The following is a 23236-nucleotide window of genomic DNA, read 5'->3' as shown; positions in this document are numbered from 1 at the left end:
GGTCGCGAAAGTGTTAAGTCTAAATTCCTTCCTCTAGCAAGAGATCTGGCCAGTTTTGCACGAGTAGACCAAAATGCCCTCGAGAGGGGGGTTCCTATCGCTCCCTTTGGCCGGCAGTGGCGGTGAGGAAGCATTTGCAGGGCTGCACCCTTACTTTATATACTAGGGCACCGGGTTATTGAACACGACGACTCCTGAGCTCATGATATATGCATAAAGTATCTATGCGTAGGAATCGATGAATTTCATTTCATGCGCATGATATGCAATTTTTACGGCAAAGTGTCATATTTTGGGTAACGCAGTGTAAAACTGTGCACAAACGGGACAGAAACTCCTCTTCTTGGTTCTTTCGGTAAAGTCACGTAGAATGGAAGTAATAAAATAATAAAAATAAAACATAATAAAATTATTCTCACGACGTTTCGGCCACAACGCAAGAAGCCGTCCTCAGGTGAAAACCAAGTCCGTCGAGGCGACAGAGTCTGAATGGGACAGAAACTCACAATAATAATAATAATAATAATTTACAGCACTTTGTCAATCCACTGCTGGATGAAGGCCTCCTCAGGACGTGTCGGTGATGAGGCTTGTTTGACCATACTTCACCATGCTGGTCAGTGCACGCTATTGAAGCGGTGGGGGGGGGGGCAGGGCTGGTTCAGATATCACTCGCCACCGATGTTAGCCGTGACCGGGAATTGAACTCAGGTGGCCGGGTTCGTATAAGCGAAGTGGCCTCTTGACCCCTGCACCTATAATCTGTAGGATGCCCCAACAACAACAAAAAAAGCAACCATGACACGACCGCCGAAAGCTCAATTCGATAATTGGCCAGAATATTTTGGAGTCAATTAGAGGACAGTTCGCAATCCATTTGCAGTTCGTTATAAATGTAATTGGCGATGACAATTTTACTGCGGATTCATGGGGTGCCTTGCGGGGGGCTCTGTGACGTACAACGGCACGGCGACTTCCCCCCCCCACCCCACCTCCTGGAAGGAAACACGCCACATCAGTGCCAGCCAGCCAAACGGAGCCAAGTGCAAAGGTCACCATTCCTTATAGGGACATTTATAGACACTGACCAATTAAGGTGCTACTCAGTTCATATATTATTCACCACAATAAATGCTGCCCTTAAATAATTCCTAAGTGTGCGCGCGGCATTGTATCGCTTCTGCATTATTTAAAGTCGCATGTGGCAAAAAAAGGGACACGCGCAAAAAAAAATCCTTAACAAGGCAGCGCCACCGCAATAAATGTCAGCTGTTAAATGCATAATTTGGCGCGTGAAGCGTGCGTTTATTGCGCTGAGTTACGGCCGCGCCGTAAAGTTCATCACAATGCCGCGTTATTAAAGTGTCGCGCGCCAGGGACCCCTGTGAGAGTGGGGGTGGTGGTGGTGGTGGGTGGGGAACTCCAGGCAGGGGGTGTCCTCGGCTCAGGTGTCCCGTTGGTGGGGCGGGGGGTGGGGTGGGGTGGAGAGGGTGCGGCTGGGGGCCTTCCGCCAAACGGCGCAGGTCACGGGGAGGCCACGGGGAGTGCTGTCTTGCAGTGCCACCACGTGGCAAAGTGCCAACAGTGGCGGGGATCAGGGCTGGCTGGAGCGGCGAGCTGGGGCGCTGTGGGGGTTAATGTAGTGCGAGCCGCATCACACTGCAGAGCTACTTGTACACATACGCAACCATAGCAGATCTAGAGCATATGGCAAACACACAACCTGACTTCAATAAATAAAATAGGTGATGGAATAAACTGCGTCTATTTAGTCCCCCCTCCCTCCTCCTTAATTATTCTTTAACAATAAAGTTTGGCTGTCGTACATTTTGTTGACACCAAGACACCCCACAGTGACTCATTTCCTGCCACATTTAATCAATACATATTTACGTTAACTTACATTTAAGATGAAGTCTTTTTTGTATTTTTTTGTTAAAACGGCTTCCCGCAAGGGGGCAGCCAAAGAGCCGCATGTTGCTGACCCCTGAGTTCATGGAACTCTCTCTTCGTTGCTGGCAACTACCCTTTTCCGCCTGACCCCCCCCCCCACCTCTGTCTCTCTCTCACTGCTTTCAATTCCTTAATCTAACTTTAGATTTGCTGGAGCAGTCAACACCTGATGACGGTTGCTTGTGTTGCTTCCGAAACGTCGTGATTTAATTTATTTTCTCTTTTTTACCTACGTGGCTTTACCGAAAAAACCAAAGAGTATGGACCCTTGCAGTCACGAAAACTTCAAATCTAGAATTCCTTTGGATTATAACTTACCTGTCCTTATGAAAGCAGTACTTGCCAATATATTCGGCCCCTTGTCAATCCACTGCTTGCCACACAACCCTCCCTCCATCGTGTGCCGTGCCGGCTTTCATCGGCGCTCACTGACAGCACTTGCCCCAACCGTACGTGGCCGACCGTGCTAATCGGAGGTGCGGGGGGGAGAACAACAAACTAAACACACAAAACTAATTTGAGGTTAGATCGTGTAAATATAAAAATGTGTATTTATTACCCGCCACCACTGACACAGCCAATTAGTAACAGGGTTTGTCGCGTAAAACAAAATATGCCAAAAACGCGAAGATAGTTTTTCAATCTAGATGATTTAAAAGTGCGTAGCTCCAGTGGCTTCCGAATATCGGAAGGGAGAACTTCCAAACGGCCGCAGAAGCGCACCTGAATTTTATTCTGTAACCCATGGAGCTGTGATGAAGCAGCCGCGTTTGGAATTCCCCGTATCTTGTCTGGCTCTTGTTGTTGTTGGGTTTGTTTGGGTTGTGTTAGGGTCAGCGGAGGGCGACAGGAGTCAAATCAAAGGGTCACAGGAGACTGAGAGCGCAGAGTGATAGTTAGGGACCTTCAGGTCAGAGGTCAGCGGCATTGGACGCGTCACTTCCGGCAGGAAAGTGGCAAGTACTGCCCCATGCAGAACTGTTACACCCTTCGCACGTGAGGGCCTCACAAGTGACGTCATCACATCTATAACTCTATTTAAGAACGAAACAGGAGGATTTCTACCCAAATCTAGCTGTCGCCTGATGATGCCTGTTGTAATTACTGGCAAAACGTCGTTCTCAGATTGTAAATGTTGTGGATTTACTCTCCAACACACCGGTGTGCTGTACTAGTAACGAATTGGCATATTTTGTTTAGGCAACAAACCCTGTTATTATTAGCTGTGTCGGTGGTGGCGGGTTTAAAGACACATTTTTATATTTACGCGATCGAACCCAAAAAAAAACATTATGAATGTTACAGCCTCACGTCGGTTCTCTGCTGTACCTCCCTCGGTGTTGAACTCTCTTCCACATCCGCCTTATAAAATGCACTCTGACCTTGAAGAAACATCGAACGTCTCTCTGTCTGCTTGGTCAGGCTTTCTTGAAGCCCTCGGCTTGGCTCTGCGCCTCTGACTTGTTGACGTTGCGACCGTCCGACGTGGAGGACATCAAAACGTGCATGTGGTGCACGCATCGCGATCACCACCTCGTCTGAGTGACCGTAAGCACATATAGCACCCCTGTGGTTGTTTTCCTTCCCTATAATTGCACGTGCATACAGGTTCGTCCGTGGAGTTATATCCTCCAAAAAATATATATGGTAGGCTGACGTTTTAGGCAATGGCCCTTCTTCAGAGCAGAGATTCAGTTTGAGCCATCCCCCCCGCAACAAAAGGGTTACCCTCTGTGAGATGCATTCCCGCTTTAAGACATCTCCTTCAGGCGAGTTTGACCAAGTTGACGACCTCCGAAACACATTTCCGCGGGTCCGGTACACCACGTCAAGTATAGGCCACATTGCTGCGGCGCGCGGCTACCGATAAGTCGCAAAACTAACCCCGCTCCACTGTGCCAGCGACGCGCGGAAAACTTTGGTGAGAAATGAAGCCCCCCCCCCCCCGGGTCGGCTCGTCGTGACGGAACGTGGCGAGCTTTAAAAACGCAACAACAACAACGACGACGACGACGCACTCCCCAAAAACGGTTGCTGGCATTCCTTCTCGTGGGCGGATGAATTGCTTTTCAAGAGACACGGAGTCAGCAGACGCCCCCCACCCCCCACCACCTTATTTGCCAGTGGCCGAGTGTTATCAGTGACCTGCGATCGGCCAGCCTGGAGTGAGTGCGTGCGTGCGAGTGTGAGCGTTGTAATCTGGGGCGTTGTTTGAAGTGGACATGTGTTTATGGCGTGGTGGTTGGGGGGGGGTAGTAGTGGTGGTGGGGATACTCGAGTAAACAAGGCCATCCCGGGATGCCGACTGTGAGCGCAGACTGAGACACGGTCCCGCGACACCCATCTGTCTGTCGGGCGCGATTGCCACTCTCTGTCTGCTGCCGCTGGGGCGGCTAACCACTGGGCACGGCTGTGTCTGACAAAGGGGCGGTCTCGTTAGCCGGCGAATGGGTCATTGGGCCATCATCCCTTAATTTGAGCCACTTACTCCTGCCCAAGCCACATTTTTTTTTTCCTAAACCCTCAATATGACAACAGCACAAATATTTAAAACTCACGTTGATTTTGAAAGGCTCGCTTTGAAAATACGTTCGTGAGTTGAAACGTTCCGCATTTGGTGGTAATAGATGCGCAAACATGTTTAATTGAAAGCGAAAATATGACGCATTGCAAACAGATTATTCCGGTTGTGTTCTCTTTTCTTCTGTTGACACAGTCCATCGGCAGGTCCCATCTGCTTGGGTGAAGTGTGGGTAATCCCAACTCTTTAAAGGTGTCGGCGCAGCGTGGAAGAGTAGGCCACGGACGTTTAAGAGGGCCTCTCTCTCGACTGGAGCTACCTCTTGTGGAGGGCCTTCCGCCAGCAGGGGCATGAGCGAGCAAACGCAGAGGCTGCACCTTCGTCCTTTCGCGTCGAGGCTACCGCCTTTGCATGCGGCATTATAATTTTCCACATTGGCGTCTGCTTCATTTGACATGCCAAAAGGTTCCACCAAATATCTATTTTTGAGAAAGAAAATCTCATGTTATGGACGAAAGCCAGTTTGCGTTCAATGTACACGGCCTTGGCTCCGCCACGCTAGCGCAGGTGCACCATTGCACTTTGAAATCTAAATTGGAAACTCATTTCTTCATAACTGCTTTTTGTGTTCAGTTTGTTGTCCTTTCCCCCGCACCCCGATTAGCACGGTTGGCTACGTACGGTGCGAAATAAGTTCAATATACATACATAAACTATTTACAATTTTATTTTATCAGGTAAGGCCCACTGAACTATAGAGCTCTTTTACTGAAGCGAATTCTATAGCAGCCAAATACTCTAAGCCCATGTTTCTAAATGTGGAGGGAAAACCCCGAGGACCTGGAGAAAGATCCACGCGACCACGTGGAGAACGACACGCAAACGTCAAATATACAGCAGCAGGCGTCAGGGTCGCGATCGAACCCACGACCTCCTGTATACCAGACGAGGTAGTTAACATCTCTCCACCGCGGCGCTCATAAATATCCATACAACTACAGCTCGGCAGCTCGCCGCTCATCGAAGGCTCTCTGTTCACAGATGTGATCACGGGTGACCTGAAGAAGCCGGGAGGGAGAGGCAGGAATTATTGGCGAGGGATTACGGCGATTAAAGTGGGGATTAGCCGAGCCGGAGGAATAAGAAAAAACACAAACACACGGTGAGGTTCTCGGTGGCGGTGCGCTTCGCTTGACACGTGGCGTCGGGACACGGGTGGAGTCACCATCGAACCGAGTCGATATCGCTCTCGGTTACACGGTGACCTTTGTTGCCGGCCGCTTGGCTCTCTGGGCCTTTGAGCCTGTGTGTGAGAGGTTGGGATCGGGCTCTGGGGTGTTGATGATAATGAATGGACTCGTTGCTCTGCTGTGATCGCTTGTTTTGATGTTTGTGCCGCTTTTGTTTTGGTGCCATTTCTTTGTTTGTTTCATTAATTTGTTTTATTTTCTGAGTTTTTTTTACGTGTTTCGTTGTTGCTAGATATGGGATTTGGCCCTCATATATATAATTCATGTGCAGCGTTGTGGGATGCAATTAACATGAATGGCGCGATATAAATATGAATTATATTAAATGTTTTGTTTTTCCTTAGCGTGACATAAACTGTGTGCATCTCGTTCGCGTTTGTTGCAACAACAACAACAACATCATCAAAAATTTGCCAAGAACAATTGCGTATTCTTGGCTCCACCAATCAGTGGGACCTCCAGAGAGCCCCGCGAGAGGGTATCTTGGCCTACTCTTTCACGACACTGGTCAGACATGCCGGGAAAAAGTTGGTTTACCCCACCACACACAATTTGCCAACCGACTGGCTGTGGACTTTCTATTTATATCGCGAGGTGGGCAGACACGAGCGGAGGTCAGCGGTCATACTGGTAGGAACCTCCTGGTTACACCAGCCCACAGGGGATTATTGTGTCCGTCCGTCCGTCGTGCATCAAAAAATTGGAGAGGTGGGGCTGGATGGGGAGGGTGGGGAGGGACTGGGTGGGCAGGGTGGGGCTGGGTGGGGGGTTGGAGGGGTGGGACTGGGTGGGGAGGGGCTGTGTGGGGAGGGGAGGGTGGAGAGGGGCTGGGTGGGGAGGGTGGGGCTGGGTGGGGGGTGGGAGGGGTGGGGCTGGGTGGGGAGGGGCTGGTCACCCCGTGGTGCCCTTATACAACTCAACGTTTAACCCACTCACACCGGCTTGTGCCCACCCTCACAGTCGGGCATATTTGCGGAATACACCACGCCGCCGTTGACCCTGGCCATTGACCGAGCAACCCAACGTTCCTACCAGCTCCCTCCGCACGAATGTGTTTTAACATTGAAGAAACTTGGCCGCTGTGTGAGCAAATACATTAATGAATAAACAGGCACGCCAATAAATATGGTGAGGACGCATTCTTGAAGGAAATTGGGGAGGGGGGGTTAATGAAAACAAATAAGTAATATTTTTAAAAACTTTTTGTAAACACGCTTTTATGAAATGTACTAGTAATGGAAGAACTCCACAAAACTGCGCCAAAAAATTTCCGAGCTGCCAATAAACCCGTCCACATTGCCACCGTAAACGCACCCACACACCCAGAAAGACAACAATCCCCCGTATAGCATCTAGCAGACTGTTAGGGCAAGTGCTGTTAGCGAGCACCTATGAAGGCCGGCACGATACACACGACGGGGTGGCTGGTCAGCACCACGCCCGTCGGCCCTTGTCTCCCTAGTGGCGATGTTTATACACCGCACCAGGTACTCATTTGAGGCTGAGTCGACCTAGGGGAGGCGCAGGACCTTTTCAGATATTCACCGCTGGTGTTGGCCGTGCGCGGGAATCGAACCCGGGTCGCCAGGTTCGTAGCGCAGCGCGCTAACTGTTACACTACCCACACGCGCACCCGCACGCGCGCACCCGCACGCACGCGCGCACGCACGCGCGGGGCCATCGCGAAATTCCACTGGAGATTATAGATCTTAACGCGTCGACGATCACAGCACACGGCTTGCTTTTCACCGCTTGTGCTGCCAATAATTTATCCGCACCGTAAGCTGTATTGGTGGTGGGGGGGGAGAGCCGTGCTGGGGTGGGGGAGTTGAGTGCACCCGCCACGTTAGCTACACATGCCTGCAGCGTGCCTCGGGCTGCCATGCCCATGTTTGACCTTAATTAGAGCAATGGTGCAGTACAGGTTTAGTGGCCTGGTTTGTGCAATCGAACCGGGGGTTTACACCAGGAAATTGGCCGCTATTGATCACAGTAGGGGGGGGAGTGGGCGGGGGGGGGTCACAAAACAAAAGGGGATTTGATGGCTATACGATGGGTAGTCCAAGCTCCCCCACCGCCCGCGTCCCGCCAACCGCCATCCCACCCGTCCCATCGCATCCCACCGAACGCCCAGAACCCTCCACTATGCCCCAGGCTCCCCTGAGTCAATTGCCACGGCGTGGCACCCCTCAATACCTCAATACCTGGCAAATAGTCCAAGGGCTCCCCCCCACCCCCGGCAAGCGAGTCGCCCGCCTGTTTGAAATCTTGAATGGTTCGCCCGGGGGGTGGGTGGGGGGGCGGCTGGCTTGAGTGGCGGTGCGGTAAAGCCGTCGGTGTTTGCTAACGCTGATCTTAAAATCCCAGCGTGTAACCCGTGCTCTTGTGTTGTTTGTGGTAAATTGGACGTTGTTTGCAAGGGCGTTTCATCCGCGGCGCGTTAAAGGCGGAGCGGGGGGAGGGGGGGAAATTGACCGCCCGCTAGACGGCTAAAAAAAAAGCAATTCGATTTTAACGCTGCATTCCTGAATTAATTAAAATGCATCGCGCAATGAGGGTAATGGTGAGGGATCGCGTCGCCTCTGCATCGCACAACTTGTCTGCGTGTGTCTCTCTCGATTCACAACGGGTGGGTGTTTTGCTTTGCTCCATCCTACCATTGCATTATGAGTGCACAATTGCTTTGTTTATATATTTTGATGCCATCCATAATAATCGATGGCTTATTATGATCCCCTATCGCACCATCAAATGCTTTTTGTATGACAAGTCTCATATTCTCACCGAGTTATAAATAAGGAGGTGATGATGGTTGGTGGAAAGAATTTGCTCTGCGTTTGTTCACTTTTTAAATAAACATACGCGCACAGAGCCCTTCATCAATCCACTGCTGGACGAGGGCCTCTCCACGCCGTGTGGGTCGCGTGGATTATTTCGACCATACCTCACCACGCTGGCCAGCACGTGTCGGTAGAGGCGGGCAGCTGGGAGCAGTCCCATCAATTGATTTTGTTGCACTGCCCTCTGCTGCCCACCTCGTAGCCCCGCAGGCAGCCGTGACAATCTCGTGATGCCTGGCGGTGGGCCCCCTTCCAAGCACTCTCCAGGCCCAACACCTGCTTAGATCGTGAGTTTCTAATGAAAATTGAGCGCATTGCCGGTCGACTTTGTTAACGGGCTACAATAGGGACAATTCAATGGATTGAAAGTTTGGGAGCAGAGTTCAGGGTGCGTGGAGAGTGGCTGCTCAGGTCAGTCACATCAGTGGCTGCGTCGGCCAATTCCAGCCGCAGAAATGTGTCCATCCGTTGATTAAAATAGATTGTTGCGGTCGCGATACACGAATCGAAGTGTGCGAATGACAAACGAGCCATTTACGATTCATTCAAATGATTTGCAAACGATATGGTGGTCATGTTACCGTTTGGGCGAACAAAATATTATTGAATCGAACGATGACCACAATCACAAAACATTGTCGAATCGATAGTGCGGAAATAATCTTGGCTTTACAATAATCCTTATTGGTTTTTCTTTCAAACCCCAGGACTAATGAGACGCAAGACAAATTAGATCATAATCACGCGCAAAATTTTTGTTTACATCGATTCTCAAATCGAATTATCATCCCCCCCCAACCCCCACTTCCGACAACTCATTGAATGTTTCGGGCAGGGAGGAAGGGTTGGTGAATGGCCTGCGGGCGGTGATCGTAAGTGACGCGCCACAATTATAATTCTCGGAGGGACACCCTTGCTATATGGCAGCTTCTCGGTGAGTGTCACCCGGGTGGTTTTTATTTTATTTGCGAGTCTGCCTCCTTGTGGCGGGATGCGGGAAGAGGCCGCTCCTTCGCGGGGGCCGTCGCTCTGAAGGCTCCCGCCGCTTCCCCGTGCTTCCTGGCGACTCGAGTGACCTCGATGGGCAAAGAGGGACCTGGGAAGTCAGCACCGAGAGCACGACAATAACAACAGCAGCAGCAACAACAACAACAAAACACGAGACATTGGGGTGATGACGTGGCCCGGTCGTAGCGCGTTCACCGCTTGTTCACGGTTCGAATTCCTAGCGGCTGCCCTGATTAATACTGCGGATATCGAGGCGGCATCTGCTTCACAGTGGACGCTAAAGATCCTGTGACGGCATTCACAAGAGAGGGCCGTCGTGTGCCGGTGTCATGGTCTTAACAATGGCAAAATGTGAAAACGTTGCCGCATGTTATTCCATTGGAATAGAGCGTACACAGCTACCATCGCCCCCTACTGAGAGAACGTGGCAGTACTCAGTGAGGCTTTCCAGGGTCAACAAGCGTTATGATGATACAAACCCTGCGCTGTCTGGGTGTGCTCGCTCACCACTGAGTTCGTATTGAGTTGGCGGCTTGATTATGTCGATTGCACGTCAAAGGTGTTTCTGCATTCGTGGTCTCTGATGGGGTTGTGCAGGGCATGGGCCCTTCGAGGCAAGGGCTGACTTTGGGCCGCCTGTCCAATTCCCCCCCCCCCCGACCACTTTACAGCCCGGCGATTGTGCCCCTCCAGCCGCTGGTGCAGTTACACCGCCTGCACACTCGATAGCTACGCCACGGTCGAGCGTCCGTCTGCAAGGTTACTTCGATCATACGTGTGCCCTCTCCTAAAGTGTACCAACTCTGTAGCATGACTTTTGTTAATGGGTACACGAAGTCAATGTTAAACACATGTCCAATGCTAAACGAGTAAGCGGTGTGATATCAATTCTGCTCCACCTCACTCCCTAGGCTATACCTACGTTAACTTTACTCACCTGTAGGAATTTAGAAGGGGGATGGGCTGATCATTTAGCCGGAGGGGGCTGGGGGGGCGCGGGGGGCTTATCCCCCTCCAGATGCCTCCCTCCCCACGCCCTGGGACAGATGTGAACCATGAAGTTCAGGGCCGCTCGAAGCTTCCTGAAGGCCCCGTGCAGAATGCCACGTGGGGCCCCCAGTATACATTAAAATTGGAATATTGTATTTAGACTGGAGGAATCCGATGAGCGATATAGCTCTTGTGCACAGATGTCCAGTAGGGGCTGGTCAGACCGTCACACCAACAAACAAATACAAAAACACGATAGCAGTGCCAAGGAGAGGAAAGGTAAACAAACTAGCGACAACAGCAACAACAATAACAACACAAATCACAGGCCCATTGTGGAGCCCTCTTTTGCCCCCCCCGCCCCCTCTGGACAACCCTGATGAAGGGGGCGGGCTAGCAGGGGGGACATTGTAGTTCCCACTCGTACCCCCCTTCCCGCTCCTCGCACACACCGCGCCTCGCTCTCGCCACCGTCACGAGCAACGCGGTCACACGGACGGCGGCGGCGGCGGTGGCGATGATGATGATGACGAGGGCGGTGCGCGGCATTGAGTTGAAGAACTGTTCGTGATGCGGACCCTTTCTCGCCCCGGGCGCTTGACGGATTTGCGTCGGAGACAATGGGCCGCTCGTGCCTGAGTCCCCCACCCACCCCACCCACCATTCGTGAGATGCGCTCGCCATTTAGCAACCGAAGGGCCGCGAGACCTCCCTCTCCCATCCCTTAGCACGGGGGGCGGGGGCGGTGACGGGCGGCGACCCGCGGAATTTGTCTCAATACATTCAGCGCGCCAAGCATTCGTTCTATAATCTGCCCCGGGGATGCGGAAGGTCACATTAGCATTTTATCTGAAATAAACTGTTTTTTCGCGGTAAATTTATTGAGGCTCCGTTACATTTGCATGCGGGGGCTGGAATTGTGATGATTCTGTTTTATATTTTTTTGCTTCTTTCAAGACCGGCTCTTTCTCTCTCGCTCTGGCTTGCGGATAATGCTTCATTTTCCATACTGTACAAAGGAAATGTCATCGTGATTAAAAAATATATAATAATGGTGGTGGTGTATTCTTTCTCTCTATTCTCTCTCTCTCCTGGGTTCACCTGAAAGTGCGTAATGATGGCGAATTTTTTTCATTCTCCTCCTACACCTCAACCGCGCGCAAAAATTTCTCACATTTATTATTCTTTAATGCACCCATTATGCATGTATTAGTGAGATTGAATACGAGCAGCGGTGAGATTGTGTGGCGTGATTTATAGACCGCTTTAATTAGCTCGCAATTTTTTTGGCGGGAGAGCGAGAGAGACCCTATCATTTGTGCCGCGTGTGGATTTAAAAAATATATAAATATTTTTTTAATTTGAATATTTATACAAGCGGGGCCAAGCAGTGACTTCTTAGGTTCTTGATCACAGGTTGCGCCACTTAAGGCGACATGCAATATTCCATTTCTGGAACTGCATCGTTCTTTTTTTGGGGTTAAATATCTCGCGCGTGGTTATTTATTCAATTAAATAGTTTTCGTTGGTACAAGTTAGAAGGAATATGATGGTCCGATTGGCCAAGTAAACTCAAATATCTGTTATTTTACCAAGTCAGGTGCACTGAGCTATAGAACACTTTTTCACAAATGATAGCTCAACGAAGTGGCTTATTACGTGGAAATATTTACAGCAACCAAATACCCTACACGCACGTTGATTCTAAATGTGGATGGAAAACCGGAGGACCCGGAGAAAAACCCATCGCGTCCACAGAGAGAGAGAGAGGCATGCAAACTCCAAGTATACAAGCGTCAGGGTCGGAATCGAACCCACGTCCTCCTGTATACGAGGCGAAGTGGTTCAACTCTCGCCACCCCGTGGCACCAATGGAATGTGTCCGAGAGGACGTCCGCTGCGGACGAGATGTCAGAGATGAAATGAGATGGTGTGCCGTCGCGCGTGGATTGTTACCATCACATGAAAGCGAGAGGTGGCGGCGGCTTGGAGTAGGAGGCGGGGGGAGGGGGGGCTTCATCCAGCAGTGGATTAGCCATGCCTGATGATAGTGACCGACCTGACGACAATACTCACGTCATGGCTATGAGGTGCCGAAGATGAGCTAATGGGACACGCCTGTCAATGTGCAACGGAAATCACTCGTGTCCTTCAGAGGGAGGCACTGATGTGCTTAATATATACCGTGATATATTTATCCCGTAAACTGACATGTCCTCATCACTGTGAGCTCGTTGCCTTGTAGAAGATGATCACTCGTGCATTGTGTGTGTGTGTATGCGCAGGACAAAGATGCCCCCTGTAGCCGATATCAGATTGTTGGGACAAGTGCTGTTAGCGAGCACGTGTTAAGACCGCTGTTGTCGCCAAGACCACGCCGACCACCTTTTATCTCCCCAGCGCTCACGTCGAAACACCGCACCAGGTCATCGTGTAAGGCTGAGTCAACCTAGGGGAGGCCTAGGACCGATCAAAATATCACTCGGCAGTTTAACACGGAGACTTTCGCGACCAATATCATCCATAATAGGTGTTTTTTTGGGTTAGATCGCGTAAATATATCACTCGGCGCTGATGTTAGCTCTCCATGGCTGTAAACGAACTCAGAAGTCTACTGGGCTTATCACTGCTCCACCAGTCAAGACCTTCATTTCCTCTGCTTATGACCGGCTGCCTTCATTTATAAAATAATTCTGCCCTCTCTGTCTGCACAGCATCTTGAGATGTGGTCGCATGTCTACGCTCCGTGCAACAACAAGGTATTGCAACTGCCTTCGCTTGCCAACCCACAGCGACCAGCGTGATGAAGTATGGTCAGATGGCCCACGGCCATGGGGATGCCAGCATGCAGTGAATGGACAATTCATTACGTAATATTACGTTCCATAGATGTCTGGCTGTCGTGGAAGAGTAGGCCAAATGCCCTCTACATGGGCTCGGTAGAGCTTCCACAGAGCGGAGTCGCCCTTCGCCAGCAGTGACGTGAGCAATGCAATTGCAGGGATGCACCTTTACCGCTCTGTTGCATTATATCACACGGAAGACTCGTCGTGACCCGGATGATTCTTGCAGAAGAGGCAGTGTTATTTCATGTGTCTCATCGGGTTAATTTCACCTCCTCTTTAACTAAAGGGCACTGACTGACTGGATGATGGGTACGTTGGCATGTTTGTCACAAAGCTCCAGTCTTTCCACCACAACTCTGCTCCCCCCCCCCCCCGGCTGCCGCCCCCACCCCCTCTCCCCCATGCATTGTTCTGTGTAGGCTGGGAATATGTAAACAGCTCCGCTGCTGCGAGTTATCCTTCACCTGCCCAGCGCGGAGGCTGCAGATCGTGGTAATTGTCAGGCTGACGGATGGCGCGTTGGTGGCAGCGGTGGCGGCGGCGTCGGGAAGAAATAGAGGCGAATTAGGGAGAGGTGTGGTCCACAGATGGTGCGTGGGGGGGGGGGCTCCTGCTTCCAATGAGACATGGTCGATTGCGGCCGAGTTTTTAAATAACACCAAATACAAAGATCCCCCTTATAGCCCTAACAGAGTGCTGTCAGTGAGCACCTATGAAGGCAGGCCAGCACAACGCCCGGCCGCCTTTGTCTCCCTAGTGGCGATGTTTACGCACCGTACCAGGTACTCATTTGAGGCTGAGTCGACCTCGGAGAGGCCCAGGATCGGTTCAGATAATCCTCACTGGTGTTGGTGGCCGTGAGCTTGAATAGAACTCGGGTCACCGGGTTCGCGCGCTAACCACTACACTGCCGCTCCCCCCACAACTCATAAATAAATAACACCTGCCACCACAACCACCACCATCACCACGGGTGCCACAACGGAGTACGAATTTCTACGGCACCATCGTTTAGCCGCCCTCCTCTCCTGACGAGCAGCGTGTGCGGTCGGTTTGTAAAACGTTGACTCTGCCGTTTGTGCGCCAGCGTGGTGAAGTATGGTCAGACAGCCCACGTGACCGACGCGGCGCGGGGAGGCCTTCATCCGGCAGCGGGCTGATTAAGAGCTGTAAAGTATTATTGTTTTTTTTAGCATTATTAATGTAAGTGTATGGATTTGTGTGTTTTAGGCGGTCAGGTATGGGTGCTATTTGAAAACACCCCTCGTACGTCATCATAGCCTTATAACTATGAATTAAAACTTTATACTCTTTGGTTTTTTCGGTAAAGTCACGTAGGTACAAAATAAAATAAATGAAAACAACTAAATTAAATCACGACGTTTCGGGCGCAACACAAGCAAGCGTCCGTCATCAGGTGGGTAAGCGTGTCCTACTGCTGATGCAGACTGTTGCGCCCGAAACGTCGTGATTTAATTTAGTTTTCATTTATTTCATTTTACTTTTTTACCTACGTGACTTTACCGAAAAAACCAAAAAGTATGAATCCTTGTAGTGACGAAAGCTTCAAATCTAGAAATAGAACTTTGTTTATTTTACCAGTTAATGGCCCACTGAGCTGTATAGCTCTTTTTCAGAAGCGACCAGACCACAAACGATAGCACGACGAAGTGGCTTATCATTGCTCACAACACTCGCAGCAACAGTCTATGACGTTATAATGGGTGGTATGGTTTTGTTTGTTGCGTGCAATATTTTGTTAGAAATTCAATCCAAGATCTTTAGAAAAAAAAGTTTTATTGTTGTCGAGGCAGGATTGCTGCTGGGTTTTTTGGGGGGGGGCGGGGGGGGCTTTCGACTCGTATTGCGTTGAGCAAAATTACTCTTTGCGATGATAAATAATCACGGGTTGTTTTTTTTCCATTGGACATCTTACACAAGAATCCAGACACCAACACTCGGAGTAGTGCGAGTTACTCTGTTAATGCAAAGAACAGGAGGCGGCTAATGCACGGAGTGTTTGGGTCTCTCTCGCTCTCTCAGCTGCAGTGGTGAACGTGCGTGTCATCATGCATACTAATTGCCTACTAATTGCACCGTTGATCGAGGTTCCGTGAAATTTCTCATCACGATATCTGAAAACGCAATCTCTCTCTCTCTCCCCTTTCTCCTTCTCGCTCGCTCTCTCTCTCTCTCTATACATATATAAGTAACATCCTATTGATGACATAAATCCAAAGCCTTTTGGGCAACATCGTCTAACCTTTGAAAAGTAAAAACTTAAGTTTCAGTTTCTGGGCTGACATTAGAAACCAGGGGGTTCTCATCGGGTTTTTTTTTCTATACAAGCCTTGCGGTTGATTTACTGCGCTCTTCCGTAGACGCTATATTTGGTTCAGCGGCTCAGTGATAGAGAAACCTCCTAAGAATTTTAATTCATGGCTTTCATTACCTCCACTCGCTTCGCCACTTAATGAAGGAGCAAGAATCTGGATTAACGCATAAATTCCTTTTTTAACGACTGCGGGGCATGTAATGGGTTTTGGTGGGAGGGGGGCAGGGCGGGGGACTTGGGGTCGGGGGGGGGCGTAGCGGGGGGGAGGGTGCAGAGGTTTTGGTAAATTGGGAAGAGCCAGGCGGTGTGGTAGTGGTGGTGGTGGTGGGATGGCGGTTTGGGTGAGTGTGGTTGAGAGTATTTTGGGGAAAGAGGTGGTTCATGAATTTGTGGCAAAGCGAAGGTTCGGTGCAACTCGAGATATTCCATTGTCACTGATTCTGGATTTGGAGCATTCTGGCCCATGTATCCCATTGCCTGGTGAGCGTCTCCGCCAAACATCAACATCGAGAGGATCGTTAGAGGACATCAAATCCAGCGGTTCAATTTAAGGTCATCCGGAGCATTGGTAATTGTATATAAAGGCGCGCGAAGCTGCTCCGTTGAGTTGATCAAATTAGTCTAATTGCTGCTAATTGCTCGAGTTACGTTCAACTTACATATAGTTTAAGTGTCATTTCTCATTTAACGTTTATTACGCCATTCTGCTTGAAGATAACTTTTTTTTTGCCTGGCTGCAACCCCCCCCTCGACCCCTCGCCCCCCCCCCCCCCCACCTTTTTTCACATTAATCCATTTATGTTTAAAAATTACCATATTTTAATTAACTCCGTTTATTCCTTGATATATTACGGGGGGGAAATATGCACAAATTGTTTCCAATTACAATTCCAGAGTGATACCGTAACGTTGCGGAAATGCTTGGAGAAATTTGTAAGGCATTTATTTTTTTGCGGCCGGAGTCATCAATCGAACGTCCGCTGTGTCGTCAACTCGCAAGCCCAGACGACGATCCCTCGTATGGAACTAAACCACTAATCTGCATCATTTTTTTTGTTACCAGGTAAGGACCATTGAGCTGTGTAGCTTTTTTTTCAGAAGCCACCGGGTCACAAATGGTAGCTAAAGGAAGTGGCTTACCATGGGGACATGTATAGCAGCCAAATACTCTGAAACCGCGTGTTTCGAATTGTGGAGGGAAACGCCAGAGGACCAGGAAAAATCCACACGACCACCACGGGGAGAACATGCAAAGACCAAAATATACACGCGGTCAGGGTCGGGATCTAACCCACGAACTCCTGTATACCAAGCAAGGCATTTAACATCTAGGCACCATGGCGAGGATTTTAAATGCCACAACAAAACTCCCGCCGTCGACCCCACTTAAACTGCCCATCGGGTGTGTGACGATCCATCGATTCGTGATCGCTGTTGATTCTCACGCTCAAAATGAAATCATTGAATCGTACGTTGGGAAGAATCAACGATTTTTTTCCAATTCATAACGCCGTGTTCGTCAATGGGCCTAATTCACCAGCTGGTGCCATCAGTGGCCACTGCAATTACTGTCCTGCCATATCGAACAAATAATGGAATCGTAAGCCCTGAATCGTCACGATAAGTCAAATCGCTCGGGAAGTGGGTGAACCATTCTACCCTGACTGCGTGTGCATGGTTGTCAGCGGTTACTTCAACAAAGTTGAACTCGGCTTGTCCGCTGATGATTTGTAGGCCTGACATTTTCTACAGCCTCTGCTGTATTTCTTGGATTGTTCGCACGCCCATAAAATAATACAAAGGAAACGATTTTATTCTGATATTTTGCTCCATTTTTAAATAAAACCTTTGGGTGCCTTCCGAATGCCTGCCAATATGTCACATAGTGCAGGGATTACCAGTATAGAGCACTGTTTATGAATACAAATCTATTACAGATTTTTAATCAAATCTGGAAAGACCAGCGTGTTAAACGTACTTAGCCGGGTGGCTCAAAGGTCAGAGCGCTGAGCTGGCACTGCCAAGGTCCTAGGTTCGAATCCAGGCAGTGGTTTGTGATTAAACCAGGTTCTACATATAGGGAATGGTGATGGTGGCAGCAGTGGCCAGTGGTAGCGATGATAGTGGACGCGCTGATAGCGATGGTGGACGATCTGTGAGCAGACGCGCCGCTAGCAACAGTGATGGAGGCGGTAACGTTGATCGTGGTGGCAGCAGTCCCATTGGCAGTGGTGGTAGCGGCGACAACAGTGTTGATCCTTACAGCTCTGGTGGGGGTGACGGTGACCGGCGTGATGGTCGTGGTGGTAGCGGTGGCTGTGACAGTCGTGGCGTTGGCAACAGCGGCGGCAGTGGCCGCCGATGTCAATGATTGCGGTGGCGGCGGTTGTGTTGGCACAGGAGTGGGCCACAAGCGGTGCATCTGCCAGTCATGTCAGTCAGTCAACCCATGGCACCTGCTGGCTCTGCCGCCTTGACCCCCTTGCCAGCGAGCCTCCGACACTTCGCGTGGCCTCAAAGTGCACCTAATCTGGCCCAAGCGTGGCGAACGGCGGTTGTTGTTGCTGGTGGCGGCAGTGGTTGTGGTGGTTGTGCATCGCGCGTGGGTACGGAGTGAGCGATGTGCCCCCTCTACCCCTGTGCATCTGGTGCTTCTCCCGCGTGCAGATGCCACCGCTTGAATTTTAATCATCGCGCGCCGGCGTAATTTGCGACCGCGTTTAACATTCATCATCAGCTCCGCCTTCTCTGCCGGCCACGCGATGACGCCCGTGCGGGTCTGTATGTAGGGTTTTTTCTGCTTTGCTTGAACAATATATTGTTTTATGCAATTCGCCAAAATAATTAAATCTTTTTTTTGGGGGGGGGGGGGAAGCAGGGGTGGGAATGCACGTTAATGAGGTGTGATTCAGGTCATGCATGTTTTTTTGATCATTTTGTTGCAGTGCGATTTTGTTATTAATGTACACGAGTATACAATCAAGCTCGAGGCTTTCAGTTCGGCGGCTTGCAGCAAATCAAATCCTTCTTTTAACGAACAAGGCAGCAGATAACATATCGCGGAAAGTCCATTTGTCCGAATATTCTCTGCCCGTTCCTCAACGGTTATTGACCTCAGCCGTGGCGCCTAGACGGGAAATATAACAGCCACAATCTGCCGGCACTGACAGATGCTCAGCAGCATCCTCGGCGCGCGCCGATCACTGACAGCCCCTTTCCATCCTCGTTATAAACCACACAGGTAGCCGTCGCCTAAATCCCCCCCCCCCTTTCCACTTCTTGTGACGACCTTGAGCGCAGCGATGCCGTTTTACGAACGGGGAATGCGCGACCTACCGAGCGTCACAGGTCAGCGGCACGCTTCCCACGCCACAGCTCCGCGGGGCCCGGCTATTTGGCCTCCTCCTCCTCCCCCTCCTCCTCCTCCTCGGTCGCAGGGAGACCGAGAGCAATTGGTTTCGGCTGAATTGAGAGCTGTATTTCCCGGGCTAGACACGTCCAAAGCGCCAGCCGCCAACGCCGTGGCTTCATAAAAGCGAGCGTACGAGCAAGCGGTGGCGATCGGGAGTAAGGGAGTAAGGGTTGGGGGGGGGTCGTTGATTTCCGGCCGCAGACGCCGTGACGTGGCCACATCCCTCACTCGCGCGTTTATGTTTCCCTCTGACGGACAAATTTTCAAGAGGGCCCGCTGTGTGTCACGTCGCAGGTCAAGCAGGTCAGACGGAATAAATAAATAAATACGAACGCACCGCGATAACAATGTTACATCTCACTCGTGCGGCCGGCCATGCGCTGCGTGTACACGTTCAGTCCTTTGTCGAAGCCACTGCAGGATGATGGCCTCCCTCAGACCTCACCATGCCTCACCGTGACTAGTACTATGGGGGTCACAGGATATCGGGACCTGGTGTGATTTGCAAAAGGGCCGTCTCGATTCGAACCCAGCGGTGGACAGAAAGTTCCCATCCGCCCTGCCGCACGAGAGAAAGGTCCGACGCACTGCGGGCAAACCGATATTGTTTTTTTTATTCTCGGAGTTGGAACTTAGCCAGATCCAGTTACAGCTCGTTTGAGCGAGCGCCGGGTGTTTCCGGAGCGAAGACGACGGCGGCTGTAGCGGCGAGCTGTTAATTACCTCGCCTGGTATGCAGGTAGTCGTATGTTCGATCCCGACCCTGACGCCTGCTGTATATTTGGAGTCTGCGTGTCTCTCCCCCCGTGGTCGCGTGGATTTTTCTATGGGGTCCTCCGGTTTTTACGCTCCACATTAAGAAACACGCGCTTCGAGTATTTGGTTGCTACACATTTCCAGATGATGAGCCGCTTCGTTGAGCTATCATTTGTGGCCAAGTCGCTTCTGAAAAAAAAGGCTTTCCAGCTCAGTGGGCCTTACCTAGTAGAAAATAATATCTCTAGTTTTAGTAGTAGTAGTGCACCTAGCCTGGCACTGCACACGCATCCGCTCGCAGCCGGCGGGCCCCTTGACCGCGCCATGACGAACTCTGTCGGGATGCGGCCCCTGGACACAAATTTGCGGCGGTGGCCTTTCGAGTCGGCGGCGGTGGCGGCGCGCTCGGCGCCCGCGATCGCTGCTGCGCCAAAAGCCCCCCGCGGCACATTCATCATCGCTCCCCTTACAGCGGCGGCGGCGGCGGCTCAATTCTCTGCCGGTGCTGACCGCGGCGCCTAATGAGGTGTGACGTAATTTATAGCCTCTCGCTCGCTCTCTCTCTCTCTTGCTCTCTCTCTCTGGGCTCCTCGCGTTATCAAGGGCCCTGCCGCCTTGGTGGGAGAAGCGGGATTTATGGCGCCGGTCCATAATTAACCCTGCTCTGAAATTTTGCGGGCTTCTAGCATTTTATATCATTATTGTTGCTATTATCGTTATCGCTATCGTAATTATATTAGTGGTCATTTTTTTGTGTAGTCCGCGGTTATATATGTGGTTTTTTTGCTGTTGTTGCGTTTGTTATTGTCTCCGTCCGCTACAGACAACCGAGTGCTTTGGTTTTTATCAGTGACAGGCAAATAACGCAGTGCGGTTATTTGTTTCAATTATTGGTAAAAAGATGCCCGCCGTCCGTCAATGTCACGGTGGCATTGGGCTGTTTCATGAGGCAGATGATAAAGAAATGCTCCGTGGCTGATGCCTTTTACTGGAAGCAATCAGTGGTGGTGGTGGGTGTGCGAGTGGCCTTTAAGGACCGCGACGGGGAGACATTCCTTACAATCACAGAAAAATCGGTGGCCGGGTGAGTCGGAGGTCACAGAGCTGAGCTGACACCGACCGCTAAGATCCTGGGTTCAGATCCGTGTTTCAGCCACTGCCTGTGAATAAACCGAGTAGGTCACGCGTCATGGGTTGCTGGTCTCAGCCCAGCCACCAATTATTGAATTTGATTCTGCAATTCAGAGGTGGTCGGGTGACACAGAGGTCAGATGGCTGAGCCGACACCTTTGATATCCCTGGGGTCGAATCCAGGTTTCACCCACTTGTGACTCATCTTGGTTCTCCGGTGCAGTCGAGTTGATGGTTTCAGTCCAGTCATCAATGACAAAAAAACCTCTGAATACAGGATTACATTTGGCTGTGCACTTAATTTTACTGAATTCGAGCCCTGAGAATTTACGTTGGTGATGACAAATATTACTCGTATCGTATCGGGTGGAAACGCGCTGCTCTCTTCTGGTTATGAATAAGATATTACCTTGAAGGGATCTCATACCTACTTCTGTGATATCCCCTTCTGTGGGCCGTGCTATATAGCACGACGAGTTTCACTTCTCCGTGAGAGCTCCCAATGGATTAATTGCTCGTCGCGTGCCTTGACACGGACAGCACAATCAGGATAAAATTGGTGAAAATATCAAATAAAGAAATAAAAATCACAGCAAATCAATCACGCTCGCAGAGAAGAGCGTGCCATTACACTTTGCACGTGGCATGTAACCTTGCGTTTGAGTGATAATTGATGGACAAGGACAAAGCGCAAGGGGTAGAGTGGAGGAAAGGGCGCTTCTCCTGGACCAACAGAACGCACCAGTGAAGAACGTGTAATTGATTAATTAGTGCCACTGCGCTTAATAATTCATTGCCTGTGCAATATAAGTATTATGCATTATTCATTACTGCTAATGAATAATCCCATAATTTATTTTATCAATTCGCGCGGCTTGCGTTGTTTATTTTTAGGTGCTGTTTTCGTACAATACCTGACCAGGGCGTTTCGGCCCGAAAAAATAAATGCTTCTCATATGCAGAACAGATTTATGGTCATTTAAATTACTCGGATATAATCTGAATGTAAATACTGTCGATAGCTACCTTAGTGGCGTAGCTATCGAGTGTGTAGGCGGTGCAACTGCGCTGGCGTCCACAGCACGGAGTGGCCCAGGCGCCGTGCTACGAAGAGGGGGCAGAGGGGCGAGGGGGGTGGATTGAGGGCCCCATTTCATTCCTGGCATCAGGGTCCAGGCTCGCCACGCTATGGGCTATCGCCTCACTAAAGTTTATGCTTTGTTATTATTGGCTTTGCAAATGTGCACGCTTTGAAACACAGCGGCATTTAAAATTACTGACTAATCAACGCAGGCCCTCGCCATTTGTTTGGATCGCCGCTGGAATAAAGAAAAAAAAGCTGTGCGACTGAATGTTGCCGCTGGTTCCCGGTGTCTCTGGCAGTACCCGTGACGTTGGTTGCCGTGGGCAGTCTGGACACGGGGCCCCAACTCGGTCCGATGTCCCCCACCACGTCGTGGCAGCCCGGCCCATAGCCCCCTTCCGCCACCCCCTGGACCGTGTAGAATCCCAGCGCAGCTGAACACCCGTCTGCAAACTCGATAGCGCAGCGCCACCGATCTCTGTATGTGGTATCGCGGGGAGGCAAGGTCGAAGGAGGTGGGGGGGGAGCAGACAATCCAGAGCCCAAGCACCATCATTTAATTTGACAGAAACTTCGGAAGAGAAACCCATCAATAACGATCTTCTTATCAATAACCCCACAGGTAATTTAGAAGCACCCTCGACTTTGTTGTGAGACGCCGTAAATATTTGGTGCCAGGGTTTCGCCCCCCGCCCCCCGCCACCTGCGCGAATGTAAATCGCCATTAGTGTATTAAAACGTATGCATATAATCTCGCGTGCTTTATAGCCGCAGAGTAAATCCTGCCGGCGCTAAATAAGCGGTCAGAAAACGATGCGCTCGGTAATTTGTATAATTATGCCCGTATCACTCATGTGCGGTTTTTTTTTACTTACACCCCCCCCCGCCTCTCTTGTACATTTTCTCGTTTTTCCCTGAAAAGATACTGGGATGGGTTTTTTTTTTACGTTAGAAGCATGCGCGTACCGTGCGTGTGCGTGTGCGGTGTGATGGATATTTGCATTAGCGGTTTTCTTTTTAAATTCTTCCCGCGCAAGTGGAATTAAAATTAATTTCGGTAGTTCTAGCAGCGGTGTGCGTGAGTTATGTACGCGGCTCCGCATAAAATTT

Source organism: Lampetra fluviatilis, chromosome 10, assembly GCF_964198595.1.
Source record: "Lampetra fluviatilis chromosome 10, kcLamFluv1.1, whole genome shotgun sequence".
Classification (NCBI taxonomy): domain Eukaryota; kingdom Metazoa; phylum Chordata; class Hyperoartia; order Petromyzontiformes; family Petromyzontidae; genus Lampetra; species Lampetra fluviatilis.
Note: the sequence above shows the minus strand (reverse complement) of the source record.